This window comes from Moschus berezovskii, chromosome 23, assembly GCF_049115385.1.
Source record: "Moschus berezovskii isolate FMDL1 chromosome 23, NW_MosBer_1.0, whole genome shotgun sequence".
Classification (NCBI taxonomy): Eukaryota; Metazoa; Chordata; class Mammalia; order Artiodactyla; family Moschidae; genus Moschus; species Moschus berezovskii.
Window position 1 is genome coordinate 60491234 of NC_142482.1, and position 12916 is coordinate 60504149.

At 52.6% G+C, this 12916-nt stretch overlaps 1 long non-coding RNA gene across 1 annotated transcript; it reads right to left on the bottom strand.

The window, feature by feature from the left end:
- Positions 1-571: 571 nt before the first annotated feature.
- On the bottom strand, positions 572-10265 carry LOC129543049 (uncharacterized). The gene is made up of 3 exons (XR_016036027.1): positions 8296-10265; positions 6166-6408; positions 572-6032 (listed from the first exon to the last, which is right to left on the bottom strand). It is a non-coding gene; the product is annotated as an uncharacterized LOC129543049 (long non-coding RNA).
- Between the last annotated feature and the right edge of the window lie 2651 nt (positions 10266-12916).

The window sequence follows — 12916 nt, forward strand, 5'->3', positions numbered from 1 at the left end:
AAACTTGACAGGTATGAGAAATGGTCATAAAGTGTGGTTTCAGCCACCAGTTTCTTCCTTTATAATCTTATTACTTTGTTGTTGTTGAAAAAAATTGTATTGAGATAGCAATGGTTTACAACATTTTGAAAGTGAAAGGCGCTCAGTCGTGTCTGACTCTTTGCGACCCCATGGACTTATATTCAGTCCATGGAATTCTCTAGGCCAGAATACTGGAGTGGGTTGCCTCTCCCCTCTCCAAGGGATCTTCCCATCGCAGGATTGAACCCAGGTCTCCTGCATTGCAGGCAGATTCTTTACCAGCTGAGCTCCCAGGGAAGCCCAAGAATACTGGATCTCTTACACATGTCCAAATTTTTTTCTTTAAAAAAATGACAGTCAAAGCAGACTTCCATGAATGCACTTGCCATCTTAGCCTCTTTAAAGCCTGCAGGTCAGTGGCCTCAGGAACAGCCACAGTGTTGTCACCGTCACCAGCTGGACTCCTCCCATCTTCCCGAACTGAGCCACTCCTCCTCCCGCCCCCTCCCAGCCCCTGACAACAACCGTTCTACTTGCTGCGTCCACGAATCCGATGAATCTAGGTGCTCTGTATAAGTGGAATCATGCTACGGCGGGCTTATTTCACTCAGCATAACATCTCCAACGTTCATCCATGCTGTAGCCCGTGTCAGAATGTCCTTCCTTTTAAAGGCTGCGTGATATTCCAATGTGTGTTTATGCCATGGTTTGTTTATCTGCGCATCCTCTGATGGACATTAGAGGCAGACAGACAACTGGTGCCTTGAGCCGAGGTTAGACCTCAGCGCTGAAATCGTTGGGGGATGACGGTTGCTGAAGCAGAGAAGTGCGCGCCTGTGTCGGAGCGTGGGGTTTAGCTGTGGGACTGTTCACTGACCCAGTGCCACTGGGACCTCCATTCTGCAGGCCGTGATACAGGCTGTGGGCGTTGCGGGGCCAGAGAGATGAAGAAATACAGCTTCTTGTAGATGTCTTCCTGGGTTTTAAGGGAAAAATAATTTCCTCTTTAAATTTTCCTCCCAATTTGGACTGCTTTCAATCCTACTTTTATGGTGGTGTTGTTCAGTCATCCAGTCGTGTCTGACTCTGCAGCCCCATGGATTGCAGCATGCTAGGCTTCCCTGGCCTTCAGAGTCTCCCAGAGTTTGCTCAAACTCATGTCCATTGAGTCAGTGATGCCATCCAACCACCTCATCTTCTGTCGCTGCCTCCTCCTCCCACCCTCAATCTTTCCCAGCATCAGGGTCTTTTCCAGCGAGTCAGCTCTTCACATCAGGTGGCCAGAGTATTGGAGCTCAGCTTCAGCATCAGTCCTTCCAATGAACACCCAGGACTGATCTCCTCTAGAATGGACTGGTTGGATCTCTTTGCAGTCCAAGGGACTCTTAAGAGTCTTCTCCAGCACCACAGCTCAAAAACATCAATTCTTCGGCGCTCAGCTTTCTTTATAGTCCAACTCTCATGTCCATATATGACCACCGGAAAAACCATAGCCTTGACTAGACAGACCTTTGTCGGCAAAATGACGTCTCTGCTTTGTAATGTTCTGTCTAGCTTTGTTGTAGCTTTTCTTCTGAGGAGTAAGCGTCTTTTAATTTTGGGGCTTCAATCACTGTCCACATTGATTTTGGAGCCCAAGAAAATAAAATCTGTCCGTTTCCATTTTTCTCCATCTCTTGCCACGAGGTGATGGGACCAGATGCCAGGATCTTAGTTTTCTGGATGTCGAGTTTTAAGCACTTTTATGTTAGGCTCTTACTTCTTGGAAGGTGACACCATGCCAGGCCACCTGGGGACCCTATGTTTATAAGGACTACATTAAATTGAGATGTGTGTTTTCATAAACTCTATCCAGTGACAAACTGGCTACTATCCAGTTTTTATAGAAAAGCGGACAAAGCATCCCTGGCTTTCATGTTGTGGGAGGAGAGAAGGCTGGCATGGAATGCTCAGATTTCCTCTCCTTCCTGACCTCCTGTCTGATCTCAGGCTACAAGGAAAGTGGGCTCTGTTTTCTGAGCAAACAAACTGGACAGAACGTCAACAGCTAGCGGTTTGGTCTCTGGATGGCAGAAGGACCAGCAGGGGTAGCGTGGTTCAGTTCTCTGCTTTAGCCTATAGCCTTTTCTCCCTTCAATTGTGTTCAATTAAGATGTAAGACTTAATTGTCTTAAGACTGTTTCAGGCTTAAGAAGGGGAACCAGGGCTCTCAGCCAGAGGGATCTGGGCTTCTCTGTTTTGGAAAGCAGCAACATCACGCCCAGTGTCACTTACTTCTGGCAGATGGGTGGGCCGATGGATAACTTCGGAACAGGGGGCCTCGTGCCCCAGGCAAAGGGAAAGAAGAGCGTCCTGCGGTGGAAACAGGGCGACTCCCCCACACCCGCGCCCCGCGGTAGTCCAAAATCGCAGTCCTAGCAGTCTGCTACTTTTTATTTTTAATGCTGAGGGCATGGATTACAGCTTTCAGTTCTGTCCCCAGAGGTTCCAGTCTGAGCCTGGACTCAGCAGAGACAGACAGGCTCCCTCCCAGCGGCAACACAGCTCCTTAATTGGCTTGAAAGGTGGCAGCGCTGCTGCTCCCGGATCCCTGCAGCGCTGCTGCTCCCAGGCTGGGTCGGCAGAGCCCCTCTGGGCTCTCTCTCACCGGTCCCCTCTCTGTTCCTTCTCCATCGACTTCATTCCTGGGACCCCCCACCCCCAGCTTCCCTGAGCGCCTGGTCACGTGGCCGCTACCTGCTGACAGTCTAGGGGCGGCACTTCCTGCCTGTGCCTGCGGGCAAGTCCTCAGTGAGAGAGTCCTCTCAGGTCCCTCTGCCCCCGGGGGCCCCGACGGGCAACCCCCATCTGTTACCACCTCGGACCGAAGGCTTGCACTGGACTGTCTCTAGAGCGTTTGTCCATCTGTCTTTTATGTGCTCCTTCTCCTGCCTCTCAGGGCTTCCCGTGGGCTTCCTGGGTGGCTCAGTTGGTAAAGAATCTGCCTGCAATGCTGGAGATGTGGGTTTGATTCCTTGGTCGGGAAGATCTCCTGGAGAAGGAAATGGCAACCCACTCCAGTATTCTTGCCTAGAGGATCCCATGGACAGAGGAGCCTGACGGGCCACGGTCCAGGGGGTCACAAGAGTTGGACACGACTTAGCACTATCTTTCTTTCTTTCTCCGGCCTCAGAGTTCCTTGCTGGGCTGACTGCCCAGCCTGGCCCCAAGCGTCCATCCTGGGAGGCTGGGGTGCACTGGGCCCCCGCATGGGTGGGCGCAGCTTCCTGGCTCCCGCTGGGAGCAGCGAGGGCTTGGGTTGCCTTGGCCTCGGTTTCCCCTTCTGCCCATGAAAATGGTTGGATTCAATCAAATTGTCCTAAAATTCTGGTTCTCTTTCAATGGTTTTATTCAAATTGACTAAAAAAATATAGTCACAACCCAAAAGGAGAGTTGTTTGGTGGGACTATTTAGGACTTCAAGCCCAGGAGAGGGCATTTCAGTTATCTCTGAGAAAACTGCTCCAAGGAGGTGGGAGGGGAAGTCCGGGAATACACAAGTTTGCAAGAAACAGCAGGCAACCTGAACATCAAAGATCAGGTATCAAGGAATTTAGTGTCCTGTGTATGGAACAATGCAAGCCTCTGGGCTCACAGAAAGTCATGCACCTCAGCTACCTGGGGCCAAATCCTGCTTCCCATCCATCCACTTTAAGGACGGGCAGATATGGCCGCCGGCTCCTTTGTGCTCCTCAATCTCCTTGCGGTGGCGGTGGGGTAGGGTGGCAGCAGCTGGATCACAGTTTGGGGGCCCTCATTCACACTTGGAGGACAGAAATCCCTGACGGCTGCGGCATTTCTTGTTGATTGATATGGCAGGAGATACTTTCGTTTCACAAAACAAAAATGTTGCAGGAAGGGGGACCCTTCCAGGGCCCGAAACTGGGCTCTTGTCTAACACTCGGAAATGAATTGTCCGAGGAGACACGTGTGCTGACAAAGCAAGAGATTTCTTGGGAAAGGGCGCCCGGGCAGAGAACAGGAGGGGAAGGGAACCCAGGAGAATGGCTCTGCCACGTGGCTGCAGTCTTGGGTTTTATGGTGATGGGATTAGTTTCCGGATTGCCTTCAGCCAATCATTCTGACTCAGAGTCCTTCCTGGTGGTACACGCCCTGCTCAGCCAAGATGGAAGCCAGAGAGAAGGATTCAGGGAGGTGGTCGGACACGTGGTGTCTCCTTTTGACCTTTCCCGAACTCTTCCGGTTGGTGGTGGCTTATTAGTTCCGTGTTCCTTACCAGGACCTCCTGTCGTAAAACAACTCATGCAAATGGTTACTATGGTGCCTGGCCAGGGTGGGTGGTTTCAATCACTGTGCTTCCCCTAACAAAAACACACCCTACGGAGCCTTGTCCACTCAGCTCCATGCCCTGCATGCCCAGCAGACCCCGCTCCCAGGGGATCACCGGATGGGACTCTTCCAGAGGCCCCTTTCAGCTTTTAGCAGGCTGGGCTCCTGCGCCTGGAGCTTTCAGGCAGGACCCCAGAGGAGGTGGCCACCTGGCTGCTCCTGTCTGAGCTCCGGAGCAGAGGCTCAGGGGACAGGAAAGAAGCAACTGCACGTGCTGGGGGCCTGGAGCCTCAACTTACCTAAAATCGAGTTGGGGAAACAACTCCAGGGGTGTTTGCAACCACCCAGGCCCACCCTGAGTGGTGAGGCTGGAGTGGTAGGCCCCATTGAGGTTTTTGCTGTCTTTTTTTTTTTTTCCAATGCAGTGAAAAGTTATGTAAAGATTTTAAATATAGGCTCAGCATGATCTGATTTACACACTTGAAAGATGTATATTTTTTGAAAGACTCTAGGACTTCCCTAGTGGTCCAGGGGTTAAGACTCCTCACTCCCGATTCCAGGGCCTGGGTTCAACCCCTGGTTGGGGAAGTAAATCCCACATGTCTTGCAGCATGGCAAAAAAAATTTTAGTACATTAAAAGACTCTAGTGTTAGGTTAAAGAGTAGATTGGAAGGATAAAGCCTAATGGAAGAAAAACTGCAAATGTATGAGCTTATTCACTAGTCTTACTGAGAGATGACAGGACACCCAAGAGAAGGGAACCTGTGTCCACACAGAACCCGGCACGAGAATGTCCAAGCAGCACCGTTCATGGTAGCCCCGCGTTGGAAGCACCCCGATGGCCACCAGGGGACCCGTGGATAAACACAATGTATGGATTATCCACGAACGGAAACCTCAGTTACACAGAGTCGGGCGACCAGCTCTCACCCCCGCAAGGCCAGGCGGACACGTGGACTGCGCCGACATCGGTGAGGAGCAGCCAATGAGAAGCCGGGGCTCTGTGTGCTAAGCCCGCCCACCTTCCCCTTCCCTCTACAAAAGCTGCTTTCCCAGCCTTCAGGGGCTTGTGCATGGCCGCCAGGCTTGAAACCTGCAGTTGCAATTTTATGCTGATGCTGAGTAGACAGACCTGTCTTTGCTGGGAAATACCTGGCAGTCTTTCTACTTTTGATCAACCTTTGGGCGGCCTGTCCGGGGTCCAGAGAAGACCCCCGACTGCTGAGCAGATAGGTGCAGTTCCCACCCTGAGCTCATCGTCACTCACTGCTTTTCTCGAGGACCCTGGACTTTGAAGGTGCGTCTTTCTCCTGAGCCCCATTTCCTTCGAGTTTTAAGGCTCTCCAGGTTTCAGTCAGGACGTTTGCTAAAGCTTTTTCCTCTTGTCAAGGTCTTGTTGTGTGCAAGGACTCATTTGGCACTTCGGTCTGATCTGAGATCAAGCCGATCCAGCTGGCACTGCTTGCCTTCCCACCGTGACTTTGGAACACGCCTTCACCCCGGCTCCTCTGGGACCAGACGGCCCCCTTAGAACTCCTGGTGTTAGGCCTGCCGGCTGTTTGAGCTGTTTAGCCTGTTTGAAAATGACTCTCGGGAGTTCCCTGGTGGTTCCCTGGTGGTTAGGATTCAGTGCTTTCTCTTCCAAGAGCCCAAGTTCAACGCCTCACTGGGGGACTGAGATCCTGCAAGCCAAGCGGTGGGAAGAAAAAAAAAAAAATTAGTCACTTATCCCTCTCCGCCAAACAAACCAAAAGTCGCCACTGAGGAACTGGATCCTCGTTATCTGAATATTTTGAGGGTGCCCCTCCCTCCTACCTTGTTGTTCAGTTGACTCTTTGCCCCACGGACTCTGTCCCACCAGGCTCCCCTGTCCGTCACTGTCTCCCGGAGTTTGCCCAAGTTCATGTCCATTGAGTTGATGATGCTATCCAACTGTCTCATCCTTTGCCTCCCTCTTTTCCTTTTGCCCCCAATCTTTTCCTAGCATCAGGGTCTTTTCCAGTGAGTTGGCTGGAGGAGAAAATAGCAAACCACTCAACTATTCTTGCCACGAGAACCCTGTGAGGCAAAAAGATAGGACACCGAGAGATGAGCGCCCCCAGGTTGGAAGGTGTCCACTAGGCTACTCGGGAGGAGGGGAGGTCACTTACCCCGAGAGCCCTTCTGCTGATGGCCTCCCGACACCTGTCTGATGTTCTGTCTTGAACCATTGCCCTTCCTCACCACGTTTCTGACTAAATGGACTCACCTGACCAGAGGCAATTAGAGCAGCAGGAGCAGGGACCCAGCCCCTGGCTGCCCAGTGCCGTCTCCGTGGTGGCCCCAGGCCTGGGGCCTACCCCAGCCCGAACTTATTTTCTCAAAACTTAATTGGACAACGACTCCTCTAAAATTTCCAGAACTGAATGGGACACCTATTTCTATTGGTATTTTGAGGCTTCCAAATGTTGTCAGGAACCTAAAACTGCCCCTCTGCAAAATGAGATGCTAAGATTCACTGAGGCAAACAGACAATAAGAGGAAGCGGCTCCTGAGGCCCCAGGCTCTTCCTGGTTTGTTTGTCTCAGCTCGGCCCCTGCCCCCAGCCCTCCTCTACACCCTCACATTCATTCTCTTGCCAGCTTCCCCGTTTCTCTGAAATTCTGCCCGTTCCCTTTTCCTCTAAACTGGTCTTTTAAGCTTCTGAAGACCCAGAGGCTAAACCCTTTTTTATGCTCCACGGACTTAAAGCTCAGCTGTGAGCCACAGCCAAAGACCTTCCTAAAGTAGCCAAAGAGCTTCCTAAAGAAGCCAAAGAGCTTCCTAAAGTAGCCAAAGACCGCATTCACACACCTGCCGAGGAATTCCGTACAGTCATGCAAACCTGTCCACCTGATTTCTCAGGCGTATATCAGCTAGTTCATATGCTTGTCAGTGAAGCCAGGCTCCGCATGCAATCTGCCACGAACTGGCAAGCTCCTGAAGGGTCTCTGGGATTACAGCTGGGAGACCTGGCCATTAACTTATATGCTCGGACTTGGTCAATCACTCAGTGACTTCAGCAGACCATTCCTAGGACTTTCCCAAAGCCTGCTTTTGTTGCTTAATATTTATTTATCTAGCTCGCTGCACCAGACCTGAGTTGCAGCACATGGGATCTTTGATCGTCACGGCAGCAGGGGGGTTCTTTAGTTACAGCCTGCAAACTCTTAGCTGTGGCACGTGAGACCTCGTTCGTTGACCAGGGATTGAACCCAGGCCCCCTGCATTGGGAGCGTGGAGTCTTAGCCACCGGACCACCAGGGAAGTCCCTGGCAAGTACCTTTTTGCCTCTACTTGGGAAGAAAAACAACTCATCTGGGCAGTAATGCCGCAGGAGTTACTGCTTTCCTGTGTCTGGCGAATCCTAGAGGTGACCTGTTCAGTGCCAGGTTCCCCAGTGGCTCTGCGGTGCTGCAGACTGTGGATGAAGTTGCCTCTGCTCTCCTTCTCAGCCCTCCGCACAGGAAGACTGCCTCCAGTCGCTAGCGCTTTTAGCCTTAAAGGGACATACCGTCCAAGAAAAACTGCAGTTTGCCCAAAACCAGATTCCATATTTAGGGCATCTGATACCAGAACCAGAGCCCCACTAAGGTCCAGATAGACTTCATAATGTCCCAGGTTTTCCCAAAGCCAAACCTCAGCACCAACTGTCAGGTTTTCCTCGGGCCAGCTGGTTATTGCTATAACTGGATTCCAGATTTCTGTTTTGGCCAAACCTCTGTAGGTTTTACTAAAGAATAACAACCCAGGCCAATTGTATGGGAAGAATAGGACTACGCAGACTGGAAGACCTTAAAGCAGGGTTTGCTGAACCCACCTGCCCTCGGGCGTTCCAGTTACCTGACTCCCGGTTTCCTTTTTGTACAGGAAACTGAAGAGAATGCCCTTGAGTTGTTTCCCCAAAACAGAAAGACCACCACTGACCCGTAGGGCACCACAGCCAGGAGCTTCCGCTTGGCACAGGGGCACCCTCTGTTGCCTGAGGAGTGTTCCGCCACTGCCCCCTGGTTCTGGAGCTTTGGAAGGAGCAGAGTTGGTGACAGGTGGGCCCTGGGGCTTGAGACGGAGCAGTCTGGACCTTGGACCCAGAAGTGTCGCCCGTGTGGACAGCAGCGGCCTGGAGCGAGGTGGGTCCAGACGGGGAGACACAGCTCGGGAGTCACAGGAGGGGAGGGTGCACGTGTGCCAGGAGGGCCTGGGTGTGCTGCCTCGTGTGGGGCTTCCACGGCGGGCAGGCCCAGGGGCAGAGGCCGCAGTCGTCCTGAGGTGTCCACTTGGCTGCTGTCACGGAGATAGCCCAGGCCGCTATCCTGATTGGGCACCTTCCCACCTTCTCCGCTCTGATGCCGTCTCCTCCAGCAGCTGGCCCTCCACCACTCTTCCCCACCCCTCCCATCCCAGACAGGGTCCTGTGCCCACCTGTACTTGTGCTCACCTGTACCCGTGCCCACCTGCACCTGTGCCCACCTGTGCCTGTGCTCACCTGTATCCATGCCCACCTGTGCCTGTGCTCTACTTGATACTGATGGTGAGTGGTTTCCAGCCTCTGTGCCCCACTAGGACAGGGGTTCTCTCTTGTCTCTAAACATTGTATTCATAGCCAGGGTCCGCGTACACGGCAGGCAGACAGCTGGGTGGTTACCGAGCTGGAGGAGAACTTTAGAGCTGGTCCACCCTCTTCACTATTTGAATCATCTTCCCCACCCCTGACCCCAGGGTTTAAGCCCCAGTGACCCAAACCCCAGGTGGCATTCTGGGTCTGGACCTACAGTGAGGCACACCCAGGGAAAAGTGCACAGGAGGGAATCTCACTGGCCTGGTTCTCAGTCTTGATTCTGCCCTGAGTTCACGGTTGCTCTCTTTTTTAAAAAATCCAGCTTCAACTCCATGAACTATTTCATTTTTTAGTATTTTTTTAAAAAATAATAATTCCATGTCCTAGAAGGTATGTTCACTTCCTGGCCCCCAGGTGGCGCCAGTAGTAAAGAATCTGCTTGCTGTGCAGGAGACTCGGGAGATGTGGGTTCAGTCGCAGGGTGGGGAAGATCCTCTGGAAGAGGAAATGGCAACCCCCTCCAGTATTCTTGCCTGGAGAATCCCACGGACGGGGGAGCCTGGCGGCCTACAGTCCACGCGGTCGCAAAGAGTCGGACACGACTGAGCGGCTGAGTGAGCACTCAGTCTTACCTGGGCCTCCCAGGTGGCTCAGGGGTAAAGAATCCACCTGCCAGTGCTGGAGACGTGGGTTTGATCCCTGGGTCGGGAAGATCCCCGGAAGAGGAAATGCATTCAGTATTCTTGCCTGGAGAATCCCACAGAGGAGGCTACACTCCATGGGGTCGCAAAGAGTCGGACACGACTGAGCACACGCACACACACCAGTCTTACCTAAAATGCCCACACTTCCGTAAGCCTGCTCACAGGAGCCCCACCAGGTGTTCAGGAGGAACATCAGAGAAAAACTCTCCTGCTTTCCACAGGAGAAGGAAGAAGTAGCCTTTGGAAATGTGCCCAGAGAGTTCTGTTCTTCACAAAAGCCCTGCCTCAAGGAAACTTTCACCGGAGCCTCGCCTCCTTGGGAATACGCAGAGCCTCACAGTCCTGGGGGAGGGAAGGTACCCCCCTGCGGCCCTCCTAGCCCTCCGGTCTCACCTGAGTGGGGACGGGGGTGGGGTGCAGCAACTCACAGACGCGGGCACAGCCGCACTGAAAGGTCTAGCAGGCGTTTCACCGCCACGGCGAAGGGCGCCACGTCAAGCACAGGTGACACTGGGAGGCGCTGAGAGCCTCACCTAAGAGAAAAACTCGAGGAGAACCCGGAGAGGACGAGGGGCGGGAAGCAGGGACGGGGAATTTCAGCCTCCCACACCTCCTGCCACAAGAGCGCAAACACAGCTTCACTTCCAGCCACACAAGCAAGCCTCACGCTAAAAGCATATTTACTTATGCTCAGGACATACTGTCCCATCTTTCAACAAAAAGTTACAAAGTGTACTACAAAGGGGAAAAACACAGCTTGAACAGACAGAGCAAGCATCAGAACCAGACTCAGATAAGGCGGAAACTGCAGCATTACTGGCTCAGGAATTAAAACAACTATGATTAACATGCTAGGGCCCCGGAGAAGGCAATGGCACGCCACTCCAGTACTCTTGCCTAGAAAATCCCATGGATGGAGGAGCCTGGTGGGCTGCAGTCCGTGGGGTCGCTAAGGGTCGGACACAACTGAGCGACTTCAATTTCACTTTTCCCTTTCACACATTGGAGAAGGAAATGGCAGCCCACTCCAGTGTTCTTGCCTGGAAAATCCCAGGGACGGGGGACCCTGGTGGGCTTCTGTCTATGGGGTCACACAGAGTCGGACACGACTGAAGTGATGCAGCAGCAGCAGGGGCTCTAATGGAGAAAGTGGATGACCTGAGAGAACTCGCTCAGTCATGTCCGACTCTTTGCGGCCCCATGGACTATACAGGCCAGAATACTGGGGTGGGTAGCCGTTCCCTTCCCCAAGGGATCTTCCCAAACCAGGGATTGAACCCAGGTCTCCCGCATTGCAGGCGGATTCTTTTCCAGCTGAGACACAAGGGAAGCCCAAGAATACTAGGGTGGGTAGCCTATCCGTCCTCCAGTGGATCTTCTCTACCCAGGAACTGGACTGGGGTCTCGCGCGTTGCAGGCGGATTCTTTACCAACCGAGCTACCAGGGAAGTCCACTTGTGAGAACAGGAAGGTAATATAAGCAAAGATGGAAACTAAGAAAGAATCAAAAGGAATGCCTGAAATCAAAACTCCTGTAACTGTGAGACAACTGCATAAGGTGTAACATACAAATAACAGCACTACCAGAGGGAAAGAGAAAGGAACAGAGGAAATATTTGAAGTAATAATGGCTGAGAATTTCCCCCAGTTAATGATAAACACCAAACCACAGATCCCGGAAGCTCAGAGAGCACTGTGCAGGCAAATACCAAAAACAAACAAGCCTGCAGTAAGACACGTTCTATTCTGACTGCGGAAAAACCAAGGACAGAGAAACGCTTGCAGAAAGCAGGGGAAGCAAACACCTCACCCCTACAGGGACAGGGGTAAAATTTCACCTGAGGTCTCACAAATCATGCAAGCAAAACTGACAAATCTCTTCAACTTAGAACCCGGTAAAATTATCCTTCAAAGGTGAAGGGACATACACTTTCTCAGACAGACAAAAACCGAAGGAGAACCCCCCAACCACAAGAACCGGCAGACTGCATCAGTGCTGCTCATGGGCTGCACGTGGGAACGGTCCAGGACTCACTGATGGCCTGAGCCTGACCAAGTGATGACCCCCTGGGCTCCTGGGCCACAGGACCGCCCAGCTGGAGGGCTGCATCGTCCACGGGAAGACCCCGCCCTCAGCCCACCCACCACAGCTGCGTCCTTCCCCGGCCTGTGAGCTTGTGCCCTAAACCTCGGGCTCTGCAGCCTCCCAGGCTCAGGCTGTGGCCTCTGGTTGTGACCCTGTGTCTCTCGACAGTCCAGCCATGGGAGAGATGAGACCGCAGCCACGGTGGGCAGAGCTCTTCAGAGCTCCTTGTGAGTCAGCTTGTCTGCAGGCCCCCGAGTCCTCTGCACACACGGGACAGGGTCCTGATCCCAAACTCTACCCTGACACCTGGAGGGAAGTGGAGCTGTCCAGAGTGCTGGAATTGCTGAGCCTGGACAGAGCCCTGTCCAGCCCGAGGGGCTGTGCCCTCCAGGCCTGGAGCACACAAGGGCCAGAGCCCCAGCTTCAGGACGAGCCTGATCCAGGCCCAACAGGAGGGCGGTGGATCCTCTGGCCTCCTCACGAGCTGGAGAGCAGATGGGGAGCAAGGCCTTCGGGCTGACCACCTGCTGTCTCTGCAAACCCACCTTAAACTGGACCAGACCCTCCCCCGGGCCGGTCCTCTGTTCACGTGCAAGTTCATTTATCCAAGTCGTTAATATTTTGACTCCTGATGGAATGTTAGGATCTGGCTATGGAAATATGGGTAAGAAGTATTTGTTAAACAAACGTATTTATGGGGCAGCTACCGTGTGCTCGAATGGTGCGAGAGCTGGAAAGGTGAATAGAGTATGCCCCTTGTCCTCCAGGGGCAGTAACTGGTTGGAGAGTTATTCACACGTATTTATTATGTGCCCAGAACCCAGCAAGTCATAAAGAAGCGTCTCTTTATTGTTAATCGGTGTGTGGTGCAGACAGGTGTAGAGTCTGGGCCCTAGACATATGTCATGTTATTCACATATTCAAGAGATCAGTCTGGATGCTGACTGTAGGAGGGCAAGACAGTTGAGAGGCTGGGATTGGCAGTGACCAGAAAGAGAGAAAGGCGGCCAGTGGTTGTAGACTGGAGACAGTGGGGAGGAGCTACAGAGCCATTTTGATGAAGTATTATAGAGAAAAGCTGAAGTTTACACATATAGAAGTTACGCTGAGCCTTCAAAGGTTAATACAGCATTTTAACCTAAACGGCTTGTTAGAAAAGCTTCATGTTGCTTTCACACATTACTGGTGGACCATCAGAAT